At 34.6% G+C, this 18,262-nt stretch overlaps 1 long non-coding RNA gene across 7 annotated transcripts in view; it reads left to right on the forward strand.

The window, feature by feature from the left end:
• Positions 1-18,262, forward strand: part of LOC144283589 (uncharacterized) — a 245,695-nt gene that overhangs the window by 100,900 nt on the left and 126,533 nt on the right. Inside the window, exon 8 of one of the 7 annotated variants that reach the window (XR_013352143.1) lies at positions 13,409-13,651. The exons of 5 other annotated variants lie outside the window; for them this stretch is intronic. This is a non-coding gene — a long non-coding RNA (uncharacterized LOC144283589). Of the gene's footprint in view, positions 1-2,349; positions 2,499-13,408; positions 13,652-18,262 lie in introns of those variants that run through there. One more of the 7 variants, XR_013352142.1, reaches the window with a different exon arrangement.

Here is an 18,262-nt window from a genome sequence, read left to right on the forward strand (position 1 = left end):
TCCTCACACCTTTTTGCTGCATAAAGAATTGAAGGTCTAATAGCAGATATAACAGGGAAATTAATAAGCCAGTCTCTGAAGCCAAATTGTATTGAACATCTGGTCTACTACCTAATAGCTAGAAAATCTTGGAGAATTTCTCAATTTCTCTGTTTCTGAATTCCCTCGTGTGGAGTCAATGATAGCGTCTACTTCTAGAATTGATATTCACCCGGTATGCCTTGACAATTTTAACAACATGAATATTAATAATATGTAAAAAGTATTAAAAGTGTTTAGAATATATTGGGCATATTTGACACAATATATAGTAGCAGTTATAACCTTTATTTAATTTTGATAAAATTAGAGATATCTCCCAAGGAAACTAATTAAAACTTTTTGGGGGGATGAAGTAGAGACTAGGTCATTCTTTCTTGAGTTTTCATTTGTTTTTAGCACTTACGACCAAGGGTAAATCTACCCTGGAAGAGGAACGTAATAGGCATTTCTTTGAAGAAGCAGGAACTCATGGTTTCCTTTTCTCATCCAGCTTCAAGCAGGTTATAAATTTCACTTTTATTTGTGCACTTTTTTTTTCCTACATAGTTTGAGAAACAGGTTTGGTCCAATAAGGCAGCAAAGAGATGAGTGTAAGAGTGAATGACAATTCATTCTAATTTGCTCATTGGCTAAAGGGCGTCTCTAGTCAGGGTGCTTGACCCTGGCTTCTGCAGGGACACCCACATTAGGGAGACAGCCAACATCCGAGAGCCCCAAATTTTGTTATGACTGTCTAGATAGATGAAACAGAATGGGGTAGACTCACTACTTGGATGGACAAATCTATTGATGCATTATTTCTTGCCCCTGAGCTTCCTCAGGGAGTGTTTTATTTCTGAAATATGCTATTTTCTCCACAATCTCACGAGAGGTGTTTTTTCTTAGCATTGCTTATGAAATCGCATTTTCTACATGAAACCTCCTTAGCAGCTTACGAGAAACAAAAAGGATATTGCTTCCCTATGTAAATATGCATAATTCCATGACTATACATTATATGATTTGTTTTTAATGTAATATAAATATTAATATTCATCTTTCTGAATACATGATTATGTTTCTGGATGTCAAGCTAGGTTATTTTCCTTTCAGCACTGAGATGTACAACAAAGAATTCTTAGCTTCTTTCTTGGTCACATTTTAAAATTTGTCACATTTTATAGTGCTCCTTACTGAGAATGATGTCCAAGATTATATCATAGGATGCCGTTGTTGTACCTTATGCTCCGATTTTGAGAAGATACTTGTAGCGTTAAGCATCTCCAGAAATGGTAGCTTTCTACCAGGCTCAGATCTTTTTCTTTTACACTACTTCCCGAACATTCATAAATTCTCAGATGTCTTCCTTAGGTCACAGATTGCCTGCCTTCTCTTTCATGCTGGAGTCACACTGGCCACTGGTGCCAGATGTCCTTTTATGTTGGAGATTTGTGAATGATGTCTAAGTTAGTGATGTAGTTAAATACAACACAAATGTGGAATAATTCCCCTAAATAAATGTCTTTTTATACAGGGAAATAAACGGAATCATTAGCGATATGGAATATTGGGGAAAAAAAACTTTCTAGCAAAGCAATATTTATGCTTTCAGTTGTCTGTGTTTCCTTATCAAGAAGCAATGTGATATACTAGAATACATTTTAGGCTATAAATTTAAAATGTAAAAACTTTGGATTCTTAGCTCAGTCTACCATTCACCTAGCCTAGAGCAAATGATAGAGTTTCTGGGAGATTTAGCTATTTATCTTTAAAGTGGGAAGAATAAACTCTGTTTACCTCAAAGTTTGCTGTGAAAATCAGGCAATATTTAACTGGCCTTCTGAAGCACTTTTTTTTTTTTTTTTCAAAGAGGAAGATAGCAAGAAAAGGATCTGAAATAATGTAAACTTTTATTCAAAGGTTAAGTTATTGCTAATTCTTTTATACATAATTTGCTCTTTTTTTATTTTTTTTATTTTTTTTATAATTTGCTCTTTTTAAGGGTGATCTGTGCATATTAGTAATTATAATTCCATTAATAATGTCTCACCTGCAAGTGACATTTGTCAAGAAATCAAAGACTTTTGCACCACATAGAATGTTTTTTTGTAACAAAGTAAACCAGCTGTGGACCTTTGATCAATACATCAATATCTAGATTTTTTATTTTTAGCTTCTATTTCTGTTATATTTTTCCAGTCAGGGCTTTTTTATATAAAGAAAATGAACAGCTAGTGGTAACACATTGGTGTGTCATTCCGATGAACTTTAGAATGCTTAATATCATCTTGTTTAATTTCATGTTTCATAAAAGCTTCTCAATTGCAGGATCAATTACTTTCAATCTCCACATCAATCAGTCCAGATGGTTCTCATTATTTGCTAAGGATAGCTGCAAATTGAAATTTTTGAACCCATGATGCATATTGTGTTAATCCTTGATATGGAAAGGTCCTTCTGCAGAATAAGTGGAGCTGAAAAAGGTGTGTTTTACATTCACAAACTGCATATCTTTTAAGGATTGAAAGGGACTCTTTAGAGTGTTATACCCAGATGAACGTTAAAAAATGCGGTCTTAAGAAAAATCAAGTCACTTATGTATTCATTGCTGAAATAAGAACATCATTTCATTTCTGATTCTAATTTGAATTTTGATTTGAAGGTGAAAAAGAAAAACCCTCAGGATTGTTTTGTATCGCAGAATGAGCTACAACTTGTTCTGTAAACACTATTTGTTGTTGGACTAAAAATGTGAGTTACCCTTCTTTGTGTATGATACCATTTTTTTACTGTCCTTTTTTTCCTGAACTTAAGTCATAGGTAGAATATGTTGTTCCAATATAAATAGCTTGTAAAATAAGGTATCTGGTATATAATAATAATTTCATTTTTATTACTGATTTAACTAAGGTAGTTTTTGATAATTTCTAGTTAGTTGCACTTTCATCTACTTCAATCATTTTCTGTATTGCACACAATTATGAAGATTTTTGTTCAATCCTCCTACATTTAAATAAACAATATAATATGTTAAATCTGGGAGGGGAAATCAAGCATCTGTTTATTCTCAAGTTTATTAATACATATATTAGAAAAAGGGCACAATTCTCCCAATTGTTCAAGCAAGTAATGGAAATTCACTAGAGACAGAAATAGTAAGTAAAGGGTCAATTCATTATGAGGATATGACAATTATGTGTCCATTCCAACGTTGGAGGACCTAAATATTTAAAGCAAATATTAAGGGAATGAAAGGGAGATATGGACAACAATAATAGGGAACTTCAAAACATCACTTTTAACAGTGGATCAATTATTCACATGGCAAATGAAGAGGGAAACGGTAGACCTGAATAACACTGTAGACCAAGTGATTTTTAATATATATGGAATATTCCATCCAACAGCATCAGAATATACATTCTTCTCTAGTGAACAGGGAAAATTCTCCAGAATAGATCATATGTTGGACTATAAAGCAGCCTTAACACATTTAAGAAGAGTGAAATCATATCTAGTACCATTTCTGATCACAGTGATACAAACTAAAAATCAATAACAGGAGAACTGAAAAATTCACAAATATATGGAACTTAAACAACACACTCTTGAATATTCAAATGGTCAAGAAAGAAAACATAAGGAAAAAATATCTTGGGACAAACAAAACAACATACTAAACTCAACATGCCAAAATTTATGGGATACAGCAAAAGCAAAAGTTCCCAAAGAGAAATTTATAGCTACAAATTCATGCATAAAAAGACCAGAAAGATGTCAACACCTAAAGGAACTAGAAAAAGAATAACAAACTAAGCCCAAAATTGACAGAAGGAAGGAAATAATAAATATTTGAGCAGAAATAAATGAGAGGTGCCTAGATAGCTCATTTCGTTGAGTGATTGACTCTTAATTTTGGCTCAGATTGTGATGTTGGTGTCCTGGGATCAAGCCCTGTGGCAGTGGTACAGAGTCTGCTTTGGATTCTCTTTCTCCGTCTCCCCTTCCCTTTGCTCTTGCTCTCCTCTCTATCTCTCTCTAAAATCAATAAATAAAATTTTCAAAAATAAATGAAATAGACATTAGGACAGTAGAAAAACATTAATGAAAATAACAGTTGATTGTTTAAAAGGATAAACAAAATGGTTAGCTAGACTAACCAAGAAAGAAAAGGTAAGACTCAAATCAACAAAACTATAGATGAAAAAGGCCACATTACACTGACACCACAGAAATGCTAAGAATCATAGAAGACTACTATGAACAATTCTATGCCAAAAAATTGGATGACCTATAAGAAATAGATACATTTCAAGAAGCATGACCTTCCAAGGCAGGATCATGAATAAACAGAAAATCTGAACAAACCAATAATACCTACGAAGATTGAAGGAGTAACTTAAAAAAAAAATCCCCCAAAAGAAAGGTTCAGGACCAGATGGTTTCACTGGTAAATTCTACCAAACATTTAAAAAAAATTAATGCTAATCCTTTCTCAAATTCTCCAAAAATAAAACTGAAGAGAGAAAATAATCCCAAACTCATTTTATGAAATCTGCATTACTCGATTACCTAATCCAGATAAAGACACAAGAGAAAACTACAGGCCAATATCCCTGATGAATACAGACATAAAAATCCTCAACAGCATTCTAGCAAACAGAATTCCCTAGCACATCAAAGGGATCATACACTATCATCAAGTAGGATTTATCCCTGGGAAGCAAGGATGATTCAACATACACAAATCAATAAACATTATACACTTCGTTGATAGAGTGAAAGATAAAACATATAATCCTTAAAATAGATGCAGAAAAAAACTGATGAAATTTCAACACCCTTTCATGAAAAAGAAAAAAAAAAAAGGAAAAACTCTCAAGAAATTGAGTATGGGAAGAACAAACCTTAGCACAATACAGGCCATATGTGACTTAAACACAGCTAACATCATACATAACAGTAAAAAGCTAAAGCTTTTCCTCTAAGGTCAAGAAGTAAGAAAAGGGTGCCAACTCTCACAACTTTTTCAAAGTAGGACTTAAATTCTTATCCAGAGCAATTAGGCAGAAAAAGAAAGAAAGGGGACTGGAAAGGAAGAAGTAAAATCATCATTGTTTGTGGATGAGGTGATTTTATATATAGGAAACCCTAAAAGACTCCACAGAAAAATTCTTAGTGTTAATAGATGAATTCAGTAAAGTTGCAGGACACAAAATCAACATATAGAAAATAAATAGTTGCCTTTCCATATACCACCAATAAAATATCTGAAAAATAAAACCATTACATTTACAGAAGCATCAAAAACAATAAAATACTTAGGAATAAATTTAACTGAAGATGTGAAAATTCTGTAAACCATAAGACATTAATGAAACAAATAGCACAAAACACAAATAAAGGGGAAGATATCCTGTGTTCATGGATTGGAATTTTACATTTTTCAAATGTCCATACTACCCAAAGTGTTCTACAGATTCAGTGTAATCTCTATCAAAATACTAATGGCATTTTTCACAGAAATAGAAAAAACCCTAGAATTTGTATGAAACCATTGACAACCCCCAAATAGCCAAAGCAATCCTGAGAAGAAAGAACAAAGCATCACCTTAGCTGCATCACATTGGCTGTTTTGAGGCTATACTATAAAAACTAAAATAATCAAAACAGTATGGTACTGGCATAAAAACAGACACATGGACGATTGGAGGAGAATAAAGAACTCAGAAATAAACCTCCACATATGATCAACTAATATTTGGCAAGAGAACCAAAAATACTCAGTAGGGAAGGTTAATCTTTTCAAGAGATGTTCTTTGCAGAACTGGTTATTCATATGTAAAAGAATGAAACAACATCCCTATTTTACACCACTTACAGAAACTAACTGGAAATGGATTAAAGGCAAATGTAGAACCTGAAACTGTAAATCTCTTATAAGAAAACAGAGCAAAAGCTAATTGGCATTGGTCTTAACCAGTGATTTTTTGCCTCTTACACCCAAAGCAAAAGCAATGAAAGAAAAAATAAACGTGGCTACACCAAACTAAAAAGCTTCTTCACAGCAAAAGAAACAATCAACAGAATGAAGAGGCAACTCATGGAATGGGAGAAAATACTTGTAATCCATATAACCAATAAGGGATTAACATCCAAAATATATAAGGAATTCATTCAATTAGCCCCCACCAAAAAAACAAAACAAAAAAATAATTAATAATGGGTATAGGACCTGAATAGCCCCTTTTTTAGAAGACATCCACATGCCCAAGAAATACATGAAAAGATGCTTAACAGCATTACCTATCAGGGAAATGGAAATCGGAACCACAACGAGATATCACCTCACCTGTGCTAGAAGGGCTATTACAAAAAGGATAGTAGTTGGTATTTTCAAGGATGTGGAGAAAAGGGCACCCTTGTGTACTATTGGTGAGACTGTAAATTGATATAGCCATTATGGAGAAAAGTACCGTGGTTCCTCAAAAAATTAAAAAAATAGAGCTGTTGTGTGATCTAATGATCCCACTTAGGGGAATACAACCTAAGGAAATGAAATCACTATTTTGAAGAGATATCTGTACTCCCATATTCATTGCAGCATTATTCACAATAGCCAAGACATGGAAGTAACCAAAGTGTCCACGGGTGGATGGACGAAGAAAATATGATATATATAATGGAATATTACTAAGCCACAGAAAGAAATAAATCCTGCCATTGTTGACAGCATGATTAGATCTTGAGGGCATTGTGCTAAGGGAAATAAGTCAGATAATGGCATGTACTGTATGACCTCACTTGTATGAGGAATCTTAAAATGTCTCTTAAAGTTTATAGAGAATTTGATGAGGAATGACTAAGAACTGGGCAATGGAGGAAATAGGGAGATGTTATTTATAGGGTATGAACTTCTAGTTATAAGATGGATATGTGCTGGGTATCCTACATTCAGTAGGGTACCGTAGTTAGAAGTGCTGCACCACAGCAGCACCTGGGTTCTTCAGTTGGCTACGTGTCCAACTCATGATTTCAGCTCAGGTCATGATCTCATCAGGCTCCGTGCTGGGTATGCTTAATATTCTTTGCTTAATATTCTCTCCCTCCTTACCCTTCTTCCTCTTCCCTATCTCTTTCTCAAAAAAAAAAAAAAAAAAAAAAAAAAAAAGCTTGAATGTGCTAAGAATGTAGATCTTAAATGTCTCACCACACACACACACAAAAAAACTGTTATAATTAGGTGAGGAAGACTGTGTTAACTAACCATATGCGAAGATAATTTTACAATATTTCTGTGGATCAAATTCATATTAGACACCTTAAGTTTATACAATTAAAAGTTATATTTCCATAAAGCTGAAAAAAAGAATAATTGAGAATATGCATCACCTTGCATTAATATTCCCTCTTTGTCTCTATTCTTTTCAGTAGACTTTGAACTCTTGAAAACATTGACCAGGTATTTTCTTTATTAATTTAACCAATATTTTCAGGAAATGTATGAATGTAGTTCATCCATGTGGAATATTGACAGTAATAGACTAGGTGATTCAGGAAAAAATGCATCCAGCATTTTGAGGGGAAAAATGTGAATAAATCCATATGATTAATGTGGATAATTCTTTTAGGAAATAGATAAAATTGGATTATGATAAGTAATGTGTTAAAGAAGGTAAATCCTGAGTGACTAGATGGCAGATATAACAGAATCAGCCCTCTTGTTTTTACTGAGTTCTTATTTTCTGGGCTGGTATCTATCAAGTATTACATGTATTGGCACTCATTATGGTGATTGCATTTCCAGAAACATTGCGACTAAAACAAGCTTTCCAAAAGTATGAAAAATTTCTACCTCTAGGATAGTCTAATCAGGGAATTCTGAGAATTTGATAATAGAGGATATGTAGCATTGTATTCCTTAGCTCGATTTTTCTTTTTCTCATCAATGTAAAACTACAAAGATTTGAATGGAGAGGGGATGTGAAAGTCAACCTGTGTTTGTCCAAAAGTTTGTATGATGCCTCTCCTTTGAGGAAATACATCTGTTTCTTTTTTAAAAATCCTATTTATTCCTTCATTCAAGAATCATTTTTTGTGAAGCATAGTGTCGTGATTAAGAACACATTCTCTGAAGCCAAACTACTTGGCTTAAAATTGTGAGTCTTCCCCATAGCAGCTGCGTGACTTAGAGTAAACTACTAGGTTGTAAATTAGGGATGATAACAGCAGTATCAATATGATCCTATTATTGATCATTATACATGAATTAATGTATATAAAATATTCGCATACAGTACACATTCTATAAATTTAGCTATATTTGTTTATTGAACACAACATTTTTTTTAATCTTTTTATTTTGAAATCATTGTAGAGTCACAGGAAATTTCAGATGTATTACACAGATTTCATATTCCCTTTACCTAGTTTCCTCCAGTAGATTCACCTTCTTTTTTTTTTTTTACACCTTCTATGATTAGAATAAAATATCAGTAACAGGAATTTGACATAGGCACAATGTGTGCACATAGTTCTACCTCAGTTGTTCATATGTGTAAATTCATCAAGATCATCTTGATCTTGCAATCAAGATATAGAACTGTTCCATCACCATGATGCTCTCCCTAATGCTGTATAGTCACACCCACCCCAAACCCTACATCATCCCTAACCTGTGGAAATCACTAATATGTTTTTTACCTCATATTAATTTCTAAAAGTTACATATGGGATATGAGAACTTTTTATTATTTTTTCCCCTACTCAGCATACCTTTAAGATCCATCCAGTTTACTGCATGGTTCGGTAATCTATTCCTTCAAAAAATTTTAATTGAAGTATCATTAACATAGAGTGTTGAATTACTTTTGAGTATACAATATAATGATTCGACAATTCTATACATTACAGTTTATTTCTTTTTATTGCTGAGTGGCATTCCATCATATAGATGTACCAGAATTTGTTTAACCATTCACATATCCAACATTTTGGTTGTTTCCAGCCTTGGGCTTTTAAAATTAAAGCTGGTATGGAAGATTCTGTGCAGATTTTTATTTCTTTGGGATAAATATCCGGAAGTACAATTGCTGGGTAGTATTTTAGCATATGTTTTAGTTTTTTAAAGAAATTGCCAAACTGTTTTCCTGAGTGCTGTACCAGTTTGTGGTTTCACCAACAATATATGAATGATGTGATTTCATCATCCATATATTTCTTGCCAGTATTTGGTGTTGTCCCCCTCATTTTTTTCTTACTTTTAGCTGATATAATAATTGTGTGGTCATCTAGCATTTGACAAGAGCTGAGAATACAAGTTTGAATTTGACCTTGATCTTAGGGAGACACAATAAACAAGAAAATAAATAGGAAATAATAATTGAAGATAATGGGGGAAATAAAGTGAAGAGGTAGCTAGCTCGTAAGCAGGCAAACAATTTTCATTAACTAAGATGAGTCAGGAAATTTTTGGCTGAGATTTCTAAGGAATAGTAACTATACAAAGGACTAGAGAAAGGATATTCTAGAAAGAGAGAAGACACACACATGTAGAGTCATAGACTGGAAAAGGGACGGCATATTCCCCAAATTGGGAAAGTGATCGAGAACCTTTGGGGTAGGAATCAGTTTTATGGACTAAGGGTTCGTGTCACCAGCAAATTCATTTGTTGAAATCCTACCTCCTCAGTGTGATGGTACTAGGAGATGGGGATTTTGAGAAGTAGTTAGGTCATAAGGGTAGTGCCCTCATGAATGGGATTAGGACCCTTATGAGACGAAACACAAGAGAGGTTTCTTCCCCTGCTCTCTCCACCAAGTGAGAACACGATGGGAAGATAACCATCTGTAAGTGAAGAAGCAGGTTCTCACCAGGACATAACCAGGCTGGCATTTCTGACCTTAGACTTCCCAGCCTCTAGAACTACGAAAAATAAATTTCTACTTTTTAAGCCACTCAATCTAGGCTTTTTCTAACAACCAGAACTAAGACAAGAAAAGAAAGGAATGCTGGGAAGTGTAGCTGGAGAGGTAGACAGGAAAATATCAAATTTGGATCTCTGTTCATCATAAAGGAGTTTTTTTTTTTTTTTTTTTTACTTGTTAGCAATGGAAAAGCAACCAAGGAATCAAAGCAGAGTGTGTGGGAAGTAAAAAATCAAGAGCCAAGAGTCTCAGTGTGCCTTGGTGGCTCAGTCATTTAAGCATCTGACTCTATTTTGGCTCAGATCATGATCTCAGGGTTGTGAGATAGAGCTGCGTGTGGAGAGGTCCACACTGGCATGGAGCCTGCTTAAAAGATTCCCTCATTCCCTCTCCCCCCGCCCTCTCTCTCTTTCACCCTGTTTAAAAAAAAAAAAAAAAAACAAAAAACAAAAAAAAACATAAAGGAGCCAAGACCTTGTGATTTTTCAAAATATCACTATGGCTACTGTGAAAATAGATCACTGAGGGAGGGGTTGACACATAGGGAAGTAGGGAGGCAGGTTTGGGGATGCTTGTCATATTCTAAAGGAGAAAGGAAGTGGCTTTGGCTAGAGTTTACAGTAGAAAAAGAGGCAAATGGGAATATTGGGACTTAGAGAGTGATGGAAAGGTTGACCTCTGGATATGGGGCAGAGTTTTCAGGGGCACACTGTGGTGCCATTTATTGAGATGAGGAGAACCATTCAAGAAAATTTGTTTTGTGTTGTTTCAGTGGCGGTGTGTGTGAGGGGATGTTTGGTAGTTACCTTGATTTTCGACACACTATGAGATTTCTGTTAGTTATCAGGAGATTTCCAGTAGGAGGTTGCATGTGTGTAACATATTACATTTGTGAGTCTCTTTCTTCAACTGATACTAACTAGATATTCGTTAAATGCATTGAGGTACAGTGGAAGATTCCCATTAAACTTAGATCTGGGTTCGTGTTGTGTTCCCCTCTTTCTTATCTATGTGACTAGAGTAAAAATCTCTCAAGAGATTGTTTTCTCATTTGTGCAATGGCAATAATAATTAATAATGCCTATTTGATATTCACAGTGTGGAAATCAGTACAGTTATTCATATAAAGTAGCTCCAACACTGAATTTATAAAATTAAAATTGTTTGGAGTCCAAAACAAATATGCATTATCCTCCATTTAGTTTTCCCATTTTTGAATACATAAGACAGAACAATGTCATATGTCCACATGCCCATCCTATAATGTTTGCAAAGATGTCTCAGTGTGTAAGTACAGTTGTTTATTTTTTAATAATTCATTTTGAATAATACTCAAGTCTAATGTTACCATTAAGCCTAATGTTACCATTTTTACAAAGAGGATGAATCAGGATATTGGTCTTAAACCATCAACGCAGTTCACACATGTGATGCTACTGATATTAGTGAAAAAATGCTGCAAACCTTTGCTTCTTTCTGTGAAAACGGTTTTATTCATTTTCTTTTTCTAATTTTAAATATGAGGAACCTAAGAATCACTAACTTGCTCACCATTTCTGGAACCAGGTAAAAATCTCACCCACAAATCTGATTCATATAGCTGTTACATTGACGTCAAGATTTTAGGCATTTGGAAACGACTTTTAACTTATTCCCATTCTGCATGGATATGAATATATTGTGTACAATTGGAGGAAGAATGTTGATAGTTGTTTGGTGTAATGCTATTGTAAAGAAGAACAGAATATATTTTGACAGTCATGAGAATAGAGGTGGAAAGTTCTCTTGACTCTCAACGGTATTTTTTTTTTAAGTGCTACAGAAAGAAAAAAAACTTAAAAAGAAAGATAACCTCTTTTATAAATTAAAGAATAATTCATATTAGCCACCACTACCCGAGAGAACAAAAGGTGCAACAGAAATGACAGTTCATAACCAAATATGGGTGATGAGACAAGCGCTTGAAAACAGACTGTTATGAATGAATGTTTTCTTCCCTTCTGAATCTGAGAGATTTGCTGTCCTTGTAAAAAATACTAAAGCCCCCTTTTATTTCCCTTTTGTTTTTTTAATTCATTTTGTAACTCATGCTTTCAGCTTAATAGGACATGATTTTGTATCCTGCCACGCTACCGAATTGCTGTATGGAAAACTGTGTGGAGGTTCCTCAAACAGTTAAAAATAGACCTGCCCTACGACCCAGCAATTGCACTGTTGGGGATTTACCCCAAAGATACAAATGCAATGAAACGCCGGGACACCTGCACCCCGATGTTTCTAGCAGCAATGGCCACGATAGCCAAACTGTGGAAGGAGCCTCGGTGTCCAACGAAAGATGAATGGATAAAGAAGATGTGGTTTATGTATACAATGGAATATTACTCAGCTATTAGAAATGACAAATACCCACCATTTGCTTCAACGTGGATGGAACTGGAGGGTATTATGCTGAGTGAAGTAAGTCAGTCGGAGAAGGACAAACATTATATGTTCTCATTCATTTGGGGAATATAAATAATAGTGAAAGGGAAAATAAGGGAAGGGAGAAGGAATGTGTGGGAAATATCAGAAAGGGAGACAGAACGTAAAGACTGCTAACTCTGGGAAACGAACTAGGGGTGGTGGAAGGGGAGGAGGGCGGGGGGTGGGAGTGAATGGGTGACGGGCACTGGGTGTTATTCTGTATGTTAGTAAATTGAACACCAATAAAAAAAAAAAAATAAAAAAATAAAATAAAATAAAAAAAAAAAAAAAATAGGACATGAGGCCTCATGCACTTTTGTCCAGGAAGCAGGAGACATTTTCTGTTATATAAAACTAATGTCTTAGAAGGGATGTCAGTGCTTCAACTACATGTGGCATTTTCGGTAAACAAGATGACATCTCTCAATCTAAGGGATTTTAAATTTATCTTGATTAAATTATGCCCCAGGCTAGAGTTCCCTAAGGTACCTATATATCTCCCATATATTAAATATGCATTATTAAGGATGAATAATTCTTTTCCATAACATTACACAGCATATTTTTAATAAAATCCCCTATGATGTCCTGCTAAGTATGAGATGTCCTTGGTCACCTATCTTTGAAGTTTGAAAAACTTCAAGGAGACTATTTACTTTCTTTGTATTGAACAAGTTCTCAGAACACTGCACATAATTGACATAATTCTTCGACAGTCAAAATATTACTTGCTTTAGGTAGTTTTTCCCCCCTTTCCTAGAAGCCCAAGGGGGTAAGTAGAGGTTTGTGCAAGCAGTCAGGTACCTCTCTCCAGAAACGGAGAGAGAAGAACTTTAAGCATGTTTACATTATTTAAATTAAATATTTTGGTTCTGTAACTAAGATTCAGTATTTAACTACTTTCCTTTCCTCCCACCTCTTCTGATTTGGTAATCTGAAACTACCCTTGGCTTTCTCAGTCATCTGTAAATGCCCTAATATGTGTTTGCACTTTCAGAAGTGACGGCCTGGTGTGTTGGAAATGAACAGTCCACAACCTCTTTTGTCTATTGGCATCTCTTGTGAGGTTTCTACATTTTCATGAAGAGGAAGGATAAGAAAATTGGAATATTTGACTAGGTGTGGACTCCAGGCAATGATCCGTCATGGTCAATGTTACTGTCCTACGTAAGTAGGTATGAAAGACCTTTTGGTCGCCCTTTTGCCTTTTGAAAGAGGGTGAAGAGTAAAAGATAGTCTTTCAGACAAACTGGGGCACTTGAAATACCGTCATTACCTTCGGCATCCTACGGTGCCTCACAAAGTCCTGCAGTTTTATGAATACTTCTAGGTGCAGTTTGCTGGAATGACAGGTAGGTTACCCATTCATCTTGATGAAAGCCACATATATCCATGACATGATTCAATAGACACACTTGTTTGGGTTCTTCTCAGGTGGCCATTATCTGTTCCAGGTACAATTCCAGCTCAGCCCACTCCATACGCAACTGCCTGTTCTCATTGTCTAACTCTCCTTTATTTCTGCTCAGTTTCTGTTTTAATGGCTTCATTTAACTCGCTCATCTGCATTCTGCTTTGCCTTTTGGCTCACTGATTGTTTTCTTTGTCCTGGTCTTGGAAAACTTGGCTAAATAACTGGTGTTTTTAGCCTCGTTTAGCCTTAAGATTCCCTCACAATGTTCCCTTGGACATCTCATGTAAATAGTAGCTAATATTTCTGAGCACCAAATTCTCTTGCTCCATATTCTTTTTCATTACTATGGAAATGAAAGGTGAAGAGTCTAAGTTTTGTTTTTTTGTTTTTTTGTTTTTTTTCTGTCCTAGAAGAAATGACCTAAAATTTGCCATAGATCTATAATGTTACAGTTAATAGTAACCTCTGGGTGATCTGGAAAATGCTGGTAAGTCATATATAAGAGTGTGTGTACTTTCGGTAGATCTCTTGCCATCTGTATAGAAAGAATTGTTAAACATCTATGTAAATATTTTTATATGAATAAATTGCGTGGGTTAAAATCCAGTGAACAAAACAGAACTATACATTCATGATTTGGAAGTTTTTCTACACAATTCCTTGAAGAATTGTTCAGTTGCTAATTGTTTCTGCCTTCTCTGCCAGAAAGACTAATATTTGGACTTAAAATGAAAAAGAAAACCATGGTAAGGGAAAGTAGAATTTCTTTATGAAATAACTATAGAGCGCCCCACAGGGAGAGTGAATCAGACGAAAATAATCACTGTAGGAATCTCCTTGTTAGAGAATATCCCTCCTGGCCTTGGGGAAAATGTATCTCTGTCTTGCTGTTTGTCTCTTATTCCATTGACGATGTCAATTCCAACTTTAGTAAAACTATTCCCCATTCAAGAGCATCCCTCTCCTAGGTGCGGCCCTCTATTACAATTGATCTTCCTGGTTCAATTATATTCCACTTAGGCTCTTCCTCTGTTCCCTAACAGGTGTGTGTGTGTGTGTGTGTGTGTGTGTCTGTGTCTGTGTGTCTGTGTCTGTGTGTCTGTCTGTCTGTATACACACTTAAATTTATACTTATAATTTTAGATTTCCATCTCTGCAATACCTCTCAAATTAATCTTGAGACCCAAGATGGTTGGAGAGACACTGGGATTTTTAGTACTGAAAAGTTGTGCCCAGTATACTTTAGAAATCTGGTTAATTTCCAAATGGAATTGTAAAATACATGTCTATTGAAAATGGTAAGTGATTACAATAGAGAGCCATCCCCTTACCTCACGCATCTTCGTACCCCTATCATGACTATTGATGATCACTTATGGTATTTCCAAGTACAATTTATATTTTAAATGGTTTTGAACTTACAGGACAACTACTTAATACAACATTTCATAAAATAAGATTTAACTCTAATTCTATTTGTAAATAATTATATATACTAATAATATATATAGAAAATCTCCCACTGGTTCTGCTTTTCTGGAGAGCCCTGACTGATACAGATACAATGTAAGAGTTTAGAAAGAAATATATTATAAATATTATAAATATAAATCTCTATTATTATATTATTATTTGCTTTTAGGTCTATATTACGGAATAACATTTTTTTAACGCATGTTTGTGTTCAGCAAAGTTTAATTAAGATTATTTTTGCTTTCAGGGCATCTGGCTGGGTCAGACAGCAGAGCATACAGCTCTTGATATGAGGGTTGTAAGTCTGAGCCCCATGTTGGGTGTAGATTACTTAAAAATGAAATCTTAAAAAAAATGTTTATTGTTGCTTTCATTAGGAGCTAGTGTGTTGAGTTTGATTGAGGGGCCATGTTGTAAGAAATACTACTCCAGGTAGTTTATGCTCCAAGACTAAAGAGAAATAAATATGAGTACAATATAAGAAATGATGTTCTTACTTTTGTAGTAAGGCATGCCAACAACAACAACTACAAAGAACTGTTTGTAGGCATGTAGTAGTCTCCTGAGAAGTACTAATTTCCCTGTACATAAAAAGATTTGTGAATCAGAAAGGACGTGGACTATTTAAATGTTCAAAATACATTCAAACCTTGGAGATTGTCAGTCTGTGATGGTAATTATCATCCCATAAGAGTATAATTAGCTTTTTTTAAGAGACATAGTAGAGTCCCTGACTCATCCCTAGACACACTTTACCCCAATTGCCTGGAGAAATGTTGAACAATCCACACAAAATTACTCTCAGTGAGGCTTAGAGAAAACATTCTTGTATTTGAAGAGCACCAGAGTGGAGGAAAATATGGTAGAGCTTCTGGCTTGGTTTATTATGCCTCTGGTTCTGAGGACTTGAGACCATGGTATATGCCAATACATAGGATGCTCACGAGAAGGTAATTCAGAGAAATGTGATTAAGTCCTTGCTGTGAAACACTAATCTATAAGGCCCATAAGATCAGGTTACCTGTTTAATTTTTACTGATTGGTGGTTTTTTTTCATTTTGTTTTTGGACCTATTTATAGAGCACCTCTACTAAATAACAAAGATATCACTATAACATAGAGACCAGGTCTCTTTGATAAAGAGATATACTCCCAGGAAATTACTTTTAAATGCCCTTCCATGTGAAAAAGAATAAATTACACATACCTATTACCTATATCACATTTTGAATTGTACCATTTTCAGTTTTAACCTGGCCACACAGCGTATCTTCCTTATTGCTGTTCAGCACGGTAGTTTAATGATTCTGAAAAACTATTTTGCAGACATTTAAACTCAGAGATTGATTGCACAACTCCTCCGATTATCTGAATTTTAAAGGAATCCTCGTAACCATGTTTATTTTCATTAGTTACTCACTGACAAGTTGATTTACCATCTCATCCTTACCACAAGTGTCAGGATTCCAATATGCATTTAATTGTTTCTAAAAACACTGTCCATTTAATTACATCCTTATAGTTTCTACCAGTTTTTATTTGTCCTCATTTAAATAGAGTTAGAACATTTCTCAACCAGGATGAAAATTTATATTCCTTTCTAATTACTAAAACATAAAATGGTTGATGGGGAATCTTATTTCACTCCTTACAACACATTTAACTCAAAATGGAGAGGCGTTATGATATAGATATCCCTAATAATGATAAATGTTAAAAGCAAGATTTTAGCATCAGAGTATCAAAATAGATACTCAGAAAATCTATCAATTCCTCAATATTGTGCTTAGCAATACTAATATCTGTATACAATTTTCAGTTAACTGAGCCTGAGAATATGGATTTTCCTAAGGAGAAACTTTTTGGCTTACCCGGACTTTGGCTAGCGTTTTATTTAGCATTCACTAGAAAGAATCAGGGTTGCTAGTCAGCACGATCATCCTGGGGAGAGACTGGAAATGCTTGAGTTCTCTGTTGTCCAACCCAGTGGAATTTTATGTTGTGGGTAGAGTTATGACTATATTAAGCAATTTTGAGACTAAACCAGTGAGTCTAAATCAGAATCATTGACTGATTGATTATTTGGATTTGTTGGTGCTGTTTGTTGGTCTGTTTCCAGCAAGACAAAATGAAGGTCACCATTTATTAGATTTCAGTATGAAATTAGGGAGGATTGTTGTTTTCTAATTTTATTTTGATTCCAGTATAATTACTGTGTAGTGTTATGTTAGTTTCAGGTATACAATATAGTGAGTCAACAATTCTATACATTACTCAGTGCACATTATGATAAGTGTACTTTAAAAGGACAGTCATTTTAAACAAAAGTTTACTGTGGAAGAAAATAACAGTTCAGGGTTGTGATTCTTTTCTTTTCTTTTCTTTTCTTTTCTTTTCTTTTCTTTTCTTTTCTTCTTTTCTTTCTTTTCTTTTCTTTTCTTTTCTTTTCTTTTCTTTTCTTTTCTTTTCTTTTCTTTTCTTTCCTTTTCTTTCTTTTTTTATTTTTTGTTTTTAATTTAAATTCTAGCCAGTTAGCATGCAGTGTAATATTAGTTTCAAGTGTAGACTTTAGTGATTCATCACTTCCATACAACATCTGGTGCTCATCGCAAGTGCACTCTTTAATCCCTATCAACTATTTAACCCATCCACCCACCTCCCCACCCCTCCCACCTCCTCTCCAGCAACCCTCAGTTTGTTCTCTCTAGGTAAGAGTTTGTTCTTTGGTTTTCCCCTCCTTTTTTTCATTTTTTCTTCTATGTTCGTCTGTTTTGTTTCTAAAATTCCACATATGAATGAAATCATGTGGTATTTGTCTTTGACATATTTCACTTAGCATCATACTCTCTAGCTCCATCCGCATCCTTGTAAATGACAAGATTTCATTCTTTTTGATGGCCGAGTATTAATAAATTATCTGCATCTAATAACACCTCTTCTGTATCTATTCATTGGTTATTGGCT

Source organism: Canis aureus, chromosome 14 (assembly GCF_053574225.1).
Source record: "Canis aureus isolate CA01 chromosome 14, VMU_Caureus_v.1.0, whole genome shotgun sequence".
In the NCBI taxonomy this organism is placed as follows: domain Eukaryota; kingdom Metazoa; phylum Chordata; class Mammalia; order Carnivora; family Canidae; genus Canis; species Canis aureus.